The 17523-nt window shown below is 42.1% G+C and overlaps 1 long non-coding RNA gene across 1 annotated transcript; it reads right to left on the bottom strand.

Moving 5' to 3' along the window:
- Nucleotides 1–290: 290 nt before the first annotated feature.
- Nucleotides 291–15035, bottom strand: LOC114010409 (uncharacterized). Its single transcript, XR_003551872.2, has 3 exons — nt 14949–15035; nt 5558–5684; nt 291–3879 (listed from the first exon to the last, which is right to left on the bottom strand). It is a non-coding gene; the product is annotated as an uncharacterized LOC114010409 (long non-coding RNA).
- Nucleotides 15036–17523: the final 2488 nt, after the last annotated feature.

Consider the following 17523-nt stretch of genomic DNA (forward strand, 5'->3'; position numbering starts at 1 on the left):
TATCCCTTCACACAGCCATAACAGGTAAGCTTTGAAACTGTTTATGCCACATTCTAATTGGTTCCATTTAATTTGTGTATATGTCTCTCTATGTGTATTTTTATATACATATATGCATATTTATATGCACATATGTACATTTGGACATCATTATTAAATGTAAATATGCATATTGTCACATATTATTGCTATGTTCATCGCAGATTCTTAGAGTAATTGGCTTTATTATACAATAAAACAACCGTAGAAAGTGAATGCCTTCTTTAGAATAAAAAAGGAACACAGGACTCATACCATATACATTTAATGGTTTGGACATCTCAGTGCCCACATGAAAACAAGGAAGCGTATATTGGAATAGGCAGTATAATTATTTCAGCAAGGAACATCCATCCCACACTCCTAGAAATATGAGATTCAGCATCACGAGATCCTAGCATTATGTCATCAGCTGCATGAGTTTCACAGCTTATCTTTCTGATTTTATGTTACAGAAGTAAACTCCAACAAGAATGTATAACACTGCCAATTTAACAGCACATTTATGTTAATACTAGCTGTAATGATTTCAAGAAGGTGAACAGGATCAGTGTTTCTGTACACATGTATGCATTTACGCATATATATGCATACACACATATGCACATACAAATGCATGCATGTATGTGCACTACATATATAAACTGTCTTTAAAGATACCATTATTTTTAAAGGTTGATTCCAAGTACATTAGACTTGAAAACAATGTTCCATAAAGTTGACCAATTTAAAGAAGCCCCTGCTGGTGCATGGCAGACCGAGCTAGCTGGTATCATTAAACATCATCAGATGAGGCTGCAGGTAGCTGAAACGTTCCTTAATGAAAATTTAAAGAGAGCAGATTAAAATGATATTCCTCCAATCCAACAGAACACAAAGGTAAAGACATTCAATTACAACCAAGATCTCATTTAGCACTAAAGAAGTGTTGTTTGTTGATCAGAATTTATTGCCTGAAGTGAACAGCTAGGCTTGTGACTACGTATATAATTACTTTCTACAGTGTACTCTCTCTGTACTCGGATATAGTTATGGAAGGTGACATCTTCCATAATTTTAGACTGTAATGTCCATGACCAAGAGTTAGAAAATCTCAACAACAGCAACAAAGATCTTTTTATCTGTGCTACCCTATCTCCTACCATTGTGAGAAGTAAAATAAATCCATAATGGCATGTATTTGGTTTTTGATCTACTAGGTTAAGTGTTTCTATAGGTTTTTGTTGGCCCATAGAATAAGTGGCACCAAGGAAGTGGTTTGAGCAGGATACTCTACCTGTGTGTCTCTCCAGAGTGCTGGCAGCTTTCCCCTGGGCACATCATGAGGGTTTTTCAGTGAGAAGACATTGAGGACACTCAGCTCTATACCAGATCTGTCATTAGTTCGGAGAAATGCATCACATCTTTAAAATCTCATAACTAAAAAAGATACTGACAGGCAGGGGTGTGACAAGAGGAGAGGAAGATTAACCAGGAGACTGAAAGGACTGATTTGTTAGGGAAGATTAAATGAGCTAAATAGCTATGGGTTGGCTTAATGTTAACTAAACACAACATCACGCTAGTTAAAAGATATTGAAGGAAAATAGCATCAATGAAGGAAAAGAAGGAGATTTGCAAACGGACATTACTAGGAGAAATATGATGATGTTAAGAAAGGAAAAAAAAAACTTCTGACAACAAGATACTCTAGACAGCACAATCTCTCCCTAGGGACATGGCATCACTTAGGACATTTAATCTAGGCACACAAAACAACCGAAAATATGCCATAGGAAACAATCTCATGGTGTCAGGGAGCTGTACTGGATGACCTAAAAGGTACACTGCTAATTTGTGTGCACCTGTTATCTGTGATTTTCCTTGCTTGTATGGCCAACTCATTGTTACTTGTGTGTATTTGGTTTCTCTGGGCCCAATCCAACTCATGCTGCAGTCAGCAGAAGTTTCCGACAGGAGCAATAGGACCTTTTCCATGTCTTTGCTGTTCTAAAAAGAAAAGGAAAAAAACCCTAAAAAACACCACCACTCCTGCAAGAACTATTAATGTATGTTGTGTATGGATGTATATACAACTAAACTAGATCGGTCCCTTAATATTTCTTGAATATTTAAAACTGTGTTTATCCTTAGAGGTATCTGAGGAAATGTGTGTTTGCTTTCATACAGTGTATCTAAAATGTTTGCTCGGGAAGAAACTTACAGTTATCTAAGAATAACTTTTGATGAAAAACTGCCTTGGTCAAGGCAGAATGAAGACAATTCTCTACACTAAACTAAAATATATATATATATTACACAGAAATGGCAGAGCTCTTTCTATTGCTAAAGCAGAAATGCAACTGATGAAAGCAGCTAACAATGAATTCTGTTTTCAAACACTTTTACCCAATATCTGAGTGTATGTAATCACATGATGCTTACATTCCAGCTCACTTGCACATAGGGAATCACTGTTTTGTGGCAGCTCGGTGTTGGCCCCTTGAGAGGCACAAATTTCTGTGTAAGTGAGGCTGAATGTTCAGGGGTCAGGGCTGTGTGTTGGTGTTGTCCATATATCTAGCAGCTAGTATTGTAAATCTTTAGAGCAGCATTTCTTGAAAATACTAAACAGACATTTTGGTAGCCAGTATTAAGCCTGTGGCTATACTGCTTCAGGCTGTGATCTTGTCAGCTTTTACAAGATAAGTAGGGTCAGGCAGGGTCAGCACTTGGATTGGTAACTCTAAGGAAAGGCAGTAGCTGCAGGAAGTGTCTTGGGCAATAGAAGAGACATAACTGTTTTCCCTGGGCCTTTTCTAAAACCCTGATGAAGGCATAACACCCGGCTGTGACATGAGAGTGACATCCTCACCGTCTGCAGTTATCAAGCACCTCATTTTCAAAGGGGTCTTCCCTGAGCTGGTGTGGAGGTGTGCAGTACAGCGAAGAGGACACCACAGAACTCGGGTACTGCTTGCACGTGTGTGTGGTCCTGGTTGAACGGCATGTAAATACACGGCCCCAGCATGCTTCATTGGGAAGGAGGTACAGGTGAAAGACATTTCTGACATCTTTGGGGATGCTGACAGCTCTAAATTAAGTCTTTGGCTGTGTTTGTAAAACAAAAGACAAGTCTATTAAGCCAAGACCTTGTACCAACTTTCAGCCTCACACATTTCTACAGAAAGTATGGAAGGGCTGATAATTAAATCTTTGCCCAATGGTCTACATTGCCAAGAATTTTAAATTGTAAGTTAACCAATTTCTCCTCTAAAGTTCAAACAATAAATAAAATTCTATGTGAAAAATGGAGCCTTTTATTCCTTTGTCGAAATCTGATCAGAGTAAACTACAGATGTTAAAAGGCACTGCAGTTCAAAGAATTAAAAAGAATCTTATGGGGTTTGTACGAAGAAAAGAGTTTTAGAGAATAATATGGGAAATATTATAATGCTATTATATAAATCAGTGGCACATCCTCACTTTGAATACTGTCTTCAAGTTTGGTCACCTCATCCCTGAAAAAAGGAAGTAGAAAAAGAACAAGTCCAGAGAATGGCAACAAAAATGATAAAAGTCAAAAGGATGGAAAATTTCTTGAGAAGAGATAAAGAACACAAGCACCAGCTTGTCTCTCAGAGAACATTCACCCTCATAGGACTGCAAATCATACATGAACCCTTTCCATAAACTTGGAACAAGAGCTGTTGCCTGAGATAATCTAGAAGATGTCCTTGGACCCTAGCAGTTCTTCTGGAAGGCTTTGGGCCCTTGCATGAAGCAGACATCATTGCAGATACTTTCATCAGTGTATGCTGTTCTCTTTGAGGACTTTCAGCCACTGGAGGTTAATGTGACCTATGGATAGTGGACAGGACACAGAGCTACATATTAGCAATACCTTTTTTCCTTTGCTGACTATATCCCAAACTCATTTTTTAGTCTGTTTTAGAAACTTCACTTTTCCATACCCTTCTTTCAAACTTTGCATGAGTTTTTCAGAAAAGCATAGGTGATTCAGAGGTACAAATCCATTGACCTGCGTGACAATCTTTCCAGTTAAATCACTCAGCTTCCTTGAAAATGTGCCATTTGTCTATTCAAATAGTCCCAGCCCCAAAGGACTTGCACAGTCTCCCTCACTTTGTGTGATGGGATCCCCAGGCTTCATCAGAGCTCTACTTAACCATGACTATAATATAAATAACATGTTGTCCTCATGATCTTCCAACCTAATTAGCAGCAAAGGGGAAAAAAAAAAAAAAAAAAAAAAACCTTTCCTATCCTGCAAGGTGAAACAAAGATGTATCAAATTTCAAATGGAGAAGAGGTATTGTTTTTCTAAACACTATACAGTTAATGGAACTTGCTGCTGCCTGGATAGTACTGAGAGAAACAGCATCATATTTATAAATGGGGAGGCATTTTTAGCCATAAAAGCAAATCTTCACACAAAATTCAGATTGGGTTCAATACAGTAGCATGTAATATGCAGAAGATCAGGTTAGGTTATAATACTGGCTGCTCCTAGCCTTCAAAAAATCTGTGAGTTTTTCTAGCATGCTAATCATCCCCATGGTTCTTGGCATATGTCAGTCAATAGACAGGGTCAGGAAGGCATCTTCATACGTGGTTAACTGTTACACTGTTAAACACGCGGTGAGGAGGGAAAGTCTCCTTCCATATTGTCTAGTATTGGCCTCTGTCAAAGTCAAGGCATCTTAGGATTGACCAGGGCTAGTGAACGCTAAGGAGCAGCCAGGAAGGCATCCTACTACACTCAGAGCAATTGCAGAGCATCACTGAACATCTGTGTATGGGAAGTGAGGGGCTGTCTGACCTGCTGATGGATTATCAGGAAAGGTATGGATTCCTACATAGGCCTTCAGAGGATCAGGAAACGCTAGGAGGTTTTTCAGACTGGTGGCTGTTCATGTCTCTTTCTAGAGCCAGACAAATTTTCTCCAACCCTGTGTGGGAACCCTGGAGGCAACAGTCATATTCATGCTAGCACGGTGTGCCTTACAGCCCTGTCTGCAGATCAGGAAAAAGCAGACCAAGGTCAATACAATCTTGGGCTAAAGAGGTTTGGAGGAAGGTGAGGAAACCAAAGGCTCAATGGCTGCAGCTAGCCTTCTTTTTTGGTCCATGTGACAGCACACCCTGGAGCCCTACTGCCACATCACCCAGACCAGCATCCCTTCAGAGTGTCCCCAGTCCCTGTGTAAAAACAGACCCACCCACAGGAGCCTACGGAGACGTATGGCCCATCCTCAGCTGCCTGTGGCCAAGTGGTACAGCTGAACCTCTGAAGCAGGGCAATGCTCCCCGTGGGCACATGCACTCTGTGGTGCCCCGGCACTCTTTTCTGCTTCAGATGGGACAGAGACCAGGAGATCTCACTTGCCCTGAGAAATGTTGCCTTATTGTAGTGACACATGATAGATACCTGGTTCATCTCTGAACTGTTAAAAAGTTCTTAATGCTAACAAGGTACCAAAAGAACAGAAGCCCTTTTTTCCATGATCGCACTTACCTACAACTTCAGTCATCTTACAGGCCCCACAAGAAATCAGGGAGGATGTCTTCTAGGGAATAGCTGTGCTGGAGTCATTTCAGTTATGGGAAGCTGTTTCAGCATTGCAGGTTAGAAAAGTTATCTACTGGGATGGAAGAACAGAAAAAAAACCAACATTAAAAGGAGCAAATCAGCTCCTTACACTAGCAGTTTTACACCAGCAATCTGTGCTTTCACATAAAGATGGAGCATGTACATAAAGTAAGCACAAAATGCACACACAGTTGTGATTCCAGGATGTTTGTAATGGCAACTTAGATTGTAAATTATTTCTTTGGGGGGCAGAAAGCACAGTAGAAAAAATGTATATTATTCATAAAAATGATTGTCCTGTTCACTTGTATACCTCTGCAATTTATTCCATAACAGCTTTTTACTTCAAAGAAATCACTAGCTAATGACATCTCCAACTTAAAAAAATCCACTTATTCACAACCCTGTCCCTGAGGGAATTCCTGCATGTTATCAGAAATTTTTCCAAAGATCATTAACAGATATTACAAACCAATTGAAACTGAGTATTTTCTTTGCAAATTACTTTTAACTTTAGAGCTATTGAAAAAAGACATTGAGTGATTTAATTTACTTAATCTGTCTACAGATTGCAGCTATGTGCATATCCTGTGATTGCATTTCCAACAAAAAGCATACATAACTATCCCTAATAGAGATATTTTTCTAAATTATCGTACAAGATCAGTAAGATCTCTGAAGATATTAATGTTTACTTTTTCATTTAGAAAATTGCACTCAAGAAAGAAATGGGCACCTTTATTCTGTTGTTATCTTAGAAATGATAACACACCATAATACTTATTCTACCTGATATTTTAATTAAAACTCTAATAATCATCACGTCTGTATATCCTTTGAGGATGTGTTCTACTGATTTTTCTGAAAAATCACTGTATTTTCATTAGGCTGTGAAGCCAATATTTTAGAAACACCTTACGCAGCAATGAGTATACCAAATAAGATCCTCTGCCTTGTACCAATCCAAAACATCTAAGTGCAGAGCAAGATAATTCAGCAGAGGAGGGCTGGAGTAGGTATCTTATACTCCACCTTATTGCCTCAAACTCCTCCCAGAGAACCTTATGCATATCGGCACCACTTCTGCAGAAAGTACGGAAAATACCTTCCCCCACGGACTTTTAGCTTGTAGATTCCTGGTTACGGTTCCTGCTCTTTTTGTAGATAAGAGATAAGAACCTCTTGAAGCCCAGGTGGACTTTGAGGGCATTTATCCTCAGTGACAGTGAAGGCAGCGGCTGTACTTAGTGTACTGCTCAGTTCTGAGCACGTGTTACATGTGTTTTGCCAGGCCACTCTGTGGACATGCAGGCAAAGCAATGCATAGTTTGAGGAGGTGAATCAGGATTAGCTTCTGAGAAGTTCAGCTCAGCTGAGTTCGTGACTGTCTGGCCAAGGGGCATGAGCAGAAGAAGGATTTTAGATGTCCTAAGACCTTTATTAGCAAAAATGTGGGTGATGAACTTAGGGGGGATGTGGATTGGGATCCTGGACTTGGACATCTATATCCCACAGGCGTCTCAGTCATATCCTCTTGTGGCTTTGGGCCCAGAGATGGCTATTCAGAGAGGGACCCAGATTTGTCACAGCAAATAGGTGCCTAAACATCTTTTCATATCTTGCTTAAAATGGTGTGAGAAGTGTGCGGAAAGGGTGACAGGATTTGAGGGCAGTGGTTACTGTCTCACCTTCCTCAGATAGTCTGCATCTTCCCATCAGCTGGGTCAGAGGCCTGGGACCAGCCTACAGACCTCTCCATTCCCAGTACTGTTTAACTCACTATTCTGCTGTTTTCCTTTCCTGGGTTACACCGAAAAGATCTCACAGTGAAAAGAATTTTTTTCCCAGTGCACCAAAAAGCATGGGGTCAGTTAACTTGAGCCAATTTTGAAACTGTGTCAGTCGCTGAAAAGATTACTCCCTGAGCTACCGGGGGTCCAAGTTTGTCCTGTGAATGTTGAGACCAGAAATCTTTACAAAGGTCTCACACCATTAGCTTGGCAGCTTGTTCCTTTCCACCATCCTGTGGTGACAAGTGGGCATGAAAAAGGATATGGGGTGGCTGCTGTTGAGCAAGAAGGATCTGCACAGGTTATTGGCTTGGTTTTAGCCCACTCTGCACTCAGATGAATGCAAAGGGAGGATAGTATGTCCTTTATTTCTCCTGGTGAAGGTGCAGCCTCTCAAATTTGTCACGTTCCTGCTCTTCATTCACCCACATGACCTGCTCAAGACACTTCTCTACTCATGGTCCAAACCCCTGGTTTACAGCCATAACAGCACTGTGGGTGAAAGTAGCTGCCATTGCAAAATCCTGCTGCTCTTTAGGATCCCCTTTTTTTAGATCTGTCTCCCCCACCCTTCTGTCACATGCATGCAACTGGCATTACAGTGTCCGTTCAGATGGTGCACTCGGGAAGCCAGAGCCCCAGCACATTTTGCCGGTGGCTTTCACTTTGCACTAACAGCGCAATCTCTCATGCATACCCGGCTCCAAGGATGAGTCAGTTCAGCGCTGGAGCATCCTCCCCCTCTTCCCTCCCCGCCTCCTCCTCTCCCAGGTGCCTTACATTGCTTGTGTTTTAATGCAACCGGCTGCCCTGCGCTCTGGGACTCCTTCTGTGTGGGGCCTGGCAGCAGAAGCCACTACCATGCCTCCATCACGGGTGACCTGGACTATCCACCTGCTGGCACTGGGTACCGTGCCATCAGCTGCCAAACTGGCACAGCTCCACTGGCCACGGTGGCTGAGCACCTCTATTGTCACTCAACCCAGGCCATCTCCATGGAGTCCGATAACCCATCTGCTAATTAATGCCAGTTGTGATCATTGGTCAGATCCACAACCGGGATAAATTGACACAGTTCCATTTAAGCCTGTGACAATTATTGTCAGCTCAGAGCTGACACGGTGGCTTCCTTTATAATGTGGATATATGTCTTGTTGAAAGTGAATAAAACCCACCAACTAGTTGCATATAAACTACCAAACAATCAGAAAATGAAATGATTGTCAGTAACTCCCAGTCCAGGACAAATTACAGTGGTGACAAAGAAGTGATAGCCCCAGATATGTTAACAACTCTCCAAGCTATCCAAGCTCCTTATAATAAAAATAATTAATAACAATAGATGTGCTTCTGGATACATTCACCTTTCTGCAAGGAAACCCTGATGAGTCTGTCTTTTAAAAAAGAGACTACCAGGAAATTCATATGTGATTCTATTAACTTATAAGCACAATGTTTCACATTTTAACAATCTAACAGATCAAATCTATTCTTGAATCCAATTTTTAAGTCTTATAAGCAACACCAGTAAGCGAAAAGGAACAGCCCAATAACTTTCTTGGGTTTCTTTTTCTGCTGTTTGTCAAAATTTCATTTCAACCAGTACTTCTACCCTGTTAGGTTGTATCACCCATCCTCTCAACCACAGTAAGCCGAGATGTAGTAGGTATTAAATCCTAACTAGAGGCAAGTAAGGCACTCCTGGAAATAAAGCAAAAGTTTGATAGTTGTGTCAAAAGGAACGGCTGTTATTATTATAATTTATTATTTGTTAAGCACTGACAATATGCTCAGTTCTGCTGATTAAGTTCTTCTGAGCAAGTTCTACTGATTAGCTTCTAAGGACAACACACTGTACTACAAAGAAGATATGTGACAGCTATCAAGACTTTTGCTTTCAAGGCTCACTTAGCAAAACAATTACACGCCAGTTATGCAGGTTTTATGGGAAAAAAAAGAGAGAAAATGCATAAACTGAGTAAATATCATGACTTTTGTGTTCACTAATTTTCCTACTCCAGATCTCTCACTTCAATACTGCCTGACAACCTCGAAGTTACACTAAGATTTGAGGAAGATCTAAAGCCTCATCCCTGCTTATATTCAGTTTTAAGAATCATGCTATATTAAAGGCAAGCACAGAGGTTGTATTGTTAGGATCTGTCTTTGGATTTGGGACTCACTCCCTGGGAAGGACAGAGACAGCTGAATGGGGCCAGCCTGAGACAGACAGAAATCTGAGCAACTTCAGTCTCACATGCACATTTCCTTCACAGCACAACACAGACTGGACAGAGTTAGCCAGTGCTCCACTCGTAGGTGCTGACCCAACCTTAGGAATACTTTTGGGGGTGCAGGTGCCAAATGTTTCCTATCCTGCTGGGCCCTTGCTAGGCTGCAAGGGCTGTTTCTCTAGCAGACCTATTGTTAAGTCTCTCTACCCTGAGCTGTAGGCACATTTTTGCAGGGCATTTAGGAGTCAGGATGTTGGGTTTGTGCTGGTCTAGAGGCACTGCGGCAATTCTATTCCTGACAGACCCAGCGAACTTTGTACCTATTTTACATCTACTTTACCATGGAAAGGAATCACAGTTTCTTCTCACATCCTTACCCTTAGACCATTTACATGCAGTTTACCTCCAGGGTGGCAGATTCCCAAGAACAGGCATTTGATGGCAAAATAATGCATGTACCTCTGTGTATACACGGCAGGGCATGGGGCTGAGGACTGCTCTAAGAACTGTTGGCCAAATTTGCCTGTCAGGAGGGTGCCAAACAGACATCGTCCCTTGCCCTGGCCAGGCAACACCTAGGCTTTCTAACCGCAGTGCTGCCAGAGCTCCAGCTGTGCAGATGTTCTTAGAAGAAAAAACTCCCTTTTGTCTGCTGCTATCCTCTAGCCTGCACACTTCCCTAAATCCCACCAGCATGCTTTTTTTTTTTCATAACTGAGAGAAGTGAGTTCTTATATAAATCCTTTGTGTGAAGATCAAACTGCGTGCATGTAGAACTATTTTTTTTTTTAGGGGAAAATCTGCCCTAAAATAATCATTCCATGTTATCCCCACAGAGCATCTGCGCTGCCTTTCAAAACGCATCCAAGGCCACCCTTAAAGACCAGACTCAACATTGGCAGGCAGCAGGCTGTAGCTGAAGTCTCCACGCATATGGGGAGGGCAGAGTGTGGGCAGCCCGGGGCAGGACTCGGGTCAGGGGCAATGCAGCTGGAAGGGGCCGTAATCTGAGTTGCTCCTTACAGACAATGTCAGCCTTTGTGCTGATAGAAACTTGTGGGGCAACGCAGGAGCCAGACCGGGGCATGTGAAAAAGGTGTTTCTTTACCTAGCTAGCTTGGACTCCTCAAGCATCCAGCTCACAGAGACTGTCGTTTCAGTCAAAACTGGGAAGTTAACATTAGTTTGTTAATAGACTGAGGAGTGGAGGATTTGGTTGAGAAAACATAGCCTTTCATTCATAAACTCAGAAACCCTTGTAATGGAGAGAAGAATCAGCAAAAATGACCATCTGATTACAGTACTAAAAGGAAATTCTTTAAAAAAACAAAGAAGAAAGAAGAAAGCCCCCAAATGGCAGCAGAACAGCAGTTTTGGGATTAAGTTCAGTGTGGCTTGGTGTTTGACTATTAAACAATTTGATGATGACTAGGTATTTGGTATAGTGAAGCCCCCATGTGTGACACCAAGGAGTAATATGACTCACTGTAGCAGCTTATCTTTAGGAAAGCCTCCCTCTCTCCTTCTTTCACTCTTTCTGTTCTTCTTTCTCCCTTCTTGTACTCCCAATTTGCTTGAATGCAACACAGTCAGGGTCCTACAGCCAGCCCTAATTTTCCCAGAAGGTGCAGCTTTTAAAAAGCAGCACAGGTTCTTTTACTCAGGACCGTAAAAATGGGCTTGCACTCCAGTGCAACCATGTAAAAGGTGGATAAACCAATTCCATTAAAATAAAAACATTCTACCTGTGCCCATCCCCCTGCAAAGTTTTGGTCAAAGCTGGAACTAAACCCTAATCTAGCCTTTATTAAAGTAGATAACTTCCTCTTATTCCCCCATTCGTTTTCTGCTGCTGTGATTTTCTGCATTTCAGGCAAGCCCGTGACCAAGAGCTGCAGGGCCAAAGGGGGCTGGATGTGCTGTATTCCTGGCCCAAATGGAAGCAGGAAATACTAAACATCTTGCATGGAAGCCTGTTCTCATCAGGTTTATAGCCCAGCTTTTTCCATCAAAAGCAGTGAGGATGGTACAGACACAGTTCAGAAATGCATCCAAGCATATGGGAGTATATCTACACTAATCCTCCTTTTGAGCTTCATCCAGCACTAAATCAGAGCCACACCAGAGAGAGGAATAATGCAGTAACTGGTGGAAAAAGTATGGTTCCTCTCTATTAGGACAGAGAAAATTAAACATGACTCACTTTTCTCCTTAAAAACTGTTGGAGGAATGTCAACCGCACAAAGCATGGCAGAGACTGGAAGAACCAGAAGTCAGGTACCACTTTAACTTGCCTGCCCTGTGGCCGTACACCCCTGTGCACTGCAGGCTACACCTGTGGGGCAGCCACTGCTGGGACAGCCTTGGGAGAGTAACACAATAACTGTATGGGTGACAAAACTCAGCTGCGAGGCTGTGAAAAGATCTTTTGGCAGGGTTAACCTGCAGCATGCTCACGGCAGCACTGTGGCTGCAGCCACCACCTCCAGATGTTCCCCGAAAGCATCGCTGCCAGAGCTCAGGGGAAGAAGGGGTGCGTGGCCTTATTTTCCCAGCCAGAACACAGGGCGCTCTGTCTGAGGGAGGAAAAGGGCTTTGCTGAGCTCATCAGAGGACAAGAGGGCCCTATGGCTGTGGCAAGGCCCGAAGGGTATGCCATCGGCGCTGGCTCGGATGTGGGAGCAGAATAGGCGGTGCAGTGACACCCCGCTCCCCATCACGAGCTCTGGCCTCTCCTACTGAAAGCAAAAGCAACAGAAAAAGCTGCAAGGCAAGATCTGCACCCAGCGCTTGGGATGCTCTAGCACATGCTGACTGGGGCTCAAGCTCTTCATCGCTTTTTTCCTGTGCCCAAAGGAAAAAAAAAAAGATTGTTCTAACAGTGCCACCATGCTCCACAGCCTACAAACACCACTCTCTGGACCTCAGACAAGGGGACAGAAAGAAAGGCTTTCAACAAAGCTTGCTGCGGGAGTGCTGATGGTTAAGGAGTTTAAAAAAAGCTGTCAGCTGACGAAACGAGGTGGGTAGTTAGGGATACAAGTTAGGAAAGGGTTTGGCTAACTATTTAGCAACAGGAAAAAATAAATACTGCTCCACATACACGTGCAGAGCCAACCTACGACTTGCAAACAGCCTATTATTTCCACACATAAACTTCTTCAAACTAGAATTTTCTTGGTCACATTTGTTACCTTTTCTTGTTTAAAAGTGGAAGAAATCATATTCATCTATTTTCTTAAAGAAAGAAATATGACTCAGTGGAAAACCCTCTACAACATCCCATCCTTTAAAATTACTGACTTGAGTCTCATCTAGCGTAACTCAGCCTTACAATCATAGAATCATAGGATGGTTTGGGTTGGAAGGGACCTTAAAGATCACACAGTTCAAACCCCCCTGCCATGGCCAGGGACACCTTCCACTACACCAGGTTGCTCAGAGCCCCATCCAGCCTGGCCTTGAATGCTTCAAGGGATGGGGCATCCACAGCTTCTCTGGGCAACCTGTTTCTGTGACTCACCACCCTCACAGTAAAGAATTTCTTCCTAATATGTAACCTAAATCTACCCTTTTTCAGCTTAAAGCTCTGTTGACATCTACAAAGCAGATTCTCTTTAGCTCATGTTAAGGTCTGCCCCCATAAGCTGTTTCTCTGGAACAACTTCTCGTCCCCTTTTTTTCCACAATATCCATTTGGTTTAAGGTGACTTTTCCTTTCCCAGTATATGGAGCTGAATGACTATGACGATTTACATTTATTTTAAATCACAGCCTATTAAATGGAAAAATAAATGCTAGTATGATTATATGGTTTACTTTTGAATGAATTATTGATATGAATGAGTAGTTGCAGCTATCATAATTACTGTTTATTAAATAAATATATTTTGAATTAGAGACCCTTGATTAAGAAATCACATTTTTGTCTGAAAATTGTTTCCTTGCTGCTAGTATAAGAAATACCTCGCATTACTCTAAATAAAAATTAAAAAAAAAAAAAGTTGGTGAAATTATTCTATTTTTTTTATCTTTTCCTTTGCTCTGTGAACTTGGCAGTGCTTTGTGCATATTCCCTTTCACTGCTTCTCTCCTCTAATCAGTTAAGTGAGGCTCTTTCCCCTCTGTTGTTTGTGTGGATCTGTCACATAGCACCTAGAGACACAAAAAAACATTTTAAATAGGAAAATGCAAAACACAAAAACTAAAGGATTGAGGATCAGATACCTGAAACTCCTCTCAACATTTTCTTTCAAGCTGAGCACGTTTCATATTAATGGTGTCTCTTTAACATAAATAATGATCTAATGAAATAAATATGAAATCGAAAGAATCATAAAAAGAATTTTACATTTAAGAATGCCATCTGTGTAACACTTAGCCTAACAATGAAATCATTTCTGTGCCAAAACAGCTCACTCCGCTTCCAGCACAAGTTACAAGGAGAGGGTAATGGTTTTGCAGAACAGGATAGAAGTCTGAGTTCAATCACAGAAGGAGCACCTGGGTTCAAACTTGCGGCGCTTCACACAGACAAGGAATCTTGCACGTGAGTTTTGAACCAGCCTCTGCTAATGTTTCCACCTCGAGTCATCACGAATTTTTCATGAGGTTGCCGATCTTTATGACAAGGAAATTTAGATATCAGAAGAGACAATTTTGGGGATCAGTACGAGGGCATCTCGCGACAACTATGACACCCATTCTCTGCTTGCCCACCGTGCAAACTGTCCTGCAATCCAGAGACAGGTTTGCCTGACTGAAGAGCACAGGACTCAGAAACAAGACCCCCTTTAAGTATGTCTGCAGCCAGAAAAGTTCTCCCTATAAAGCACTTAGGACTTAACACCAGACTTAACGTCAGCTTTTAGGACCGGTGTCCTACACCTGGGTTGCCCGGGCATGCAGTGGGAAGACCCGTGTCACGGGATGGAGATGCTGTTCCATGAACTGGGAAGCCAGGCTCTTGCTGCACGCGAAGCAGTGCAGCACAGCCCTGCTGCACACAATGGAGATTGTTTGTTTACACCAGCCGAAGAGAAGGGAACATATTTGTTTTGAGTGAGCTGTGTTAGAATACATATTGTTTTATATGCCCAGGCCTCATTACGCCGTGCTAGTCTTCAATATGGATCAGATCCTAAAACTGCTCAACATACTGAAATAAATGTGAGCTCTACCCACAGAACATCTCCAGACTTAGGCCTCATGTCTATCAATGTCATCTCAAAAAAACAAATGTTCAAAAAAGAATAACAACAAAAGTATCTTAGAGACGTGAAGGATGCTCACGTGTGGTAGATGCCATTCAAGGAGATGCTGAGGAATTACTTGCAGAGAGAGAAATCCACGTAACAAGCCTGGAGAACAGAGTGGGCCTGAAAGAAAAGGAGAGATAATTAAGGTTCACTGAAAGAAATATGATTAGTACCAGTCAGGTTTGTATTTTAGGAGTTATTCTGAAACTGAGAGGAAATTCTTCCTTCACATCAGCGATGTGGACCCATTAACATCTCCCCAGGCAAAGGTGGCCGCAGCCTGTATTTTGCTTAAAGATATAATTGTGAGAGCATCCACAGAGGAAGAGTTAAACCACTGGTTAATAAACAACCTGAAGTGCTGTACGCTGTATTCATATAAGGGAAGGTATGAGCCAACAGAGAGAGATGTTCAGCTGCAATCAAAGAGGATCTGAGCCTAACTGAGCACTCACATGACAGTTGGGATCATTTCGGATCCCTTCCAATGAAGATAAAATAGCATCAAAAGCAGGGAGGCTTTTTTCTTTCTTTTAAGGATGAAAACACAACATCATTAGTCAAATTTTCTCTGAACTTCCACCTCCTCATGTTGATTTGTACTCAGGTTGAGTAAACATATCTTTCCATCAAGGTAAATAAATGTAAAAGCCTATCAGTAACTTAATTGCTTAACGAAGGATGCAGTGTAGGGTGTAACACAGGTTTTGACTATACTGTTGAAGTTAACGACCTCTCAAAAACACCTATTATACAGCTTGGCAGTAAAAAATATCTGTTCCTTCTTGAACATTTTCTTGTAAAATTTCAACCATCTACTAAACATTTTTTCTAGTGGTGGGGAGGGGGTGGAAACCTCTGAGGACAATTTCCCAAGTGGATTGATGTAAAATGGAGTTTATTCATTTGAGATGCTGTCCTTTGGGAGCCTGCATGCCACAGAGAAATTAAGGTAGAAAGAAGCAGGGAGTCCGCAGTAAGGGCAGAAGTTACACAGCGTGGGGGAAATATCTCCACATGAAAATGGCCACAGTACTGAGTGGGACCATTCGCTGGCGGGGGGGGGGGGCGGGGCAGGGCAGAGGGGATGGTTGCTCAGCCCACGGATGTCAGGCAGGAGCCTGATCTTGGATGCGTAGCACACACCTAGGGACATCTGGGAGTGTGCCCTCCTCTGTCCTTGCACACCTAGTGCCCTGGATTGAGAGGACCCGTGGGAGAAAGCAGTTGTTCCCATTAAAATCAAGCCATTTAATAGAGGTGCAGGCAAAATCAGCTCTCCGGCGAGAGGACAGGGAGGGAGGAGGGTATGCCATGCATCTGAGATCGAAATCTGGCTCACGGTGGGCAGGCAGGCAGAGTGCAGAGGCACAGCTGCCAGCCTGACATGATGGATCAGAGAAGCTACTAAGGAGCTGCAAGAGTCCAAGCAATTGAAGCAAAGCAAAACATGGAAAGGCAATAGGTCAGCCCATCTTTACAATCTATCAATTAAACAATCATCCATTTCCAAAGGTGTATGATGTCCTAAGCAGTAGACATCCCAGCACGTGATTATTACTGTGATGGAAGGACAGGCTTACCAACAGGAATTAATAATAATAATAATTACTAGGAGCACTAATAATTTTGGATAGGTCGTTCCATCAGTGAACCCCTCTGAGGAAATAACACGGTTGGGCATTTTGGCTTAATTCTATAGTGCCGTATCAGCTTTACTCAGCCCGTTGGAAAACAAAGGTGTGTTCAAAATTGTCCATTACGTGGGAGGCTTTTGCCAAAATCTCACCCTCCTTTGGTTAGTCAGCAGTGGTGAACGCTGCAGAGTCGGCTTCAGCTGCTTTCTCCAAAACCCCGAAGCTTTCAGAAACGTTCATTTCTGCTGGCATCACTCAACAGCTCATTGTTAGGATTTGTTCTCATTGGCATGCATGAACTGAGACTGATGTATGGGGTAATCCAGAGTGACAGCCTTCAGCCCCAAAAGTGGATACCTGCTTCCCTTAGAGTCCAGGGACTCACACTTGACTCAGAAGGATATACACAAAAATTATCTTTCCTCCCTCATTCGCCTGTGTTAAGCCTAAGCGTGTTCATCCAAATTAGCAATCAGGCAAACTGTGCATGCAGAAATCTGCACTTGTACAAACTGTGCAATTTTTTTGTAACATTCCGAGATTAAATATCTTGACAAAAGATGAAAACCCTTTAACAAATCTGCCCCTAGAGAAAAGTAACATTTTTTATTCCATTTACTGTCAAATGACATAAAGAAAGTATAGCTGAACACAGTCCTATAGGTTGATTTGTTGCTTTAAATAATGTCACTAACATCCAGATATAAATGTGACGGTGCAGAAAAAAAAGTTCACATTGAGCTAGATTCAATTACAGACCTAGAAATTGAAATTAAGTCTGATGCTACATGCTTAATTCATGTTTGTGTGACTGAGAAAGGGAGTATCTGGTTTACCTTGAATTTCCTGCCTTAGTGTGGTGACCCACACGACCCATCACATTAATTAAAAAATAGTTTTCAAATGTAGCCTAAGTGGTATTGCACTGGCAGGAGGAGACAAACACTTTTTTGTCCTCAACATGTTATGTGA

Source organism: Falco peregrinus, chromosome 4, assembly GCF_023634155.1.
Source record: "Falco peregrinus isolate bFalPer1 chromosome 4, bFalPer1.pri, whole genome shotgun sequence".
Taxonomy (NCBI): domain Eukaryota; kingdom Metazoa; phylum Chordata; class Aves; order Falconiformes; family Falconidae; genus Falco; species Falco peregrinus.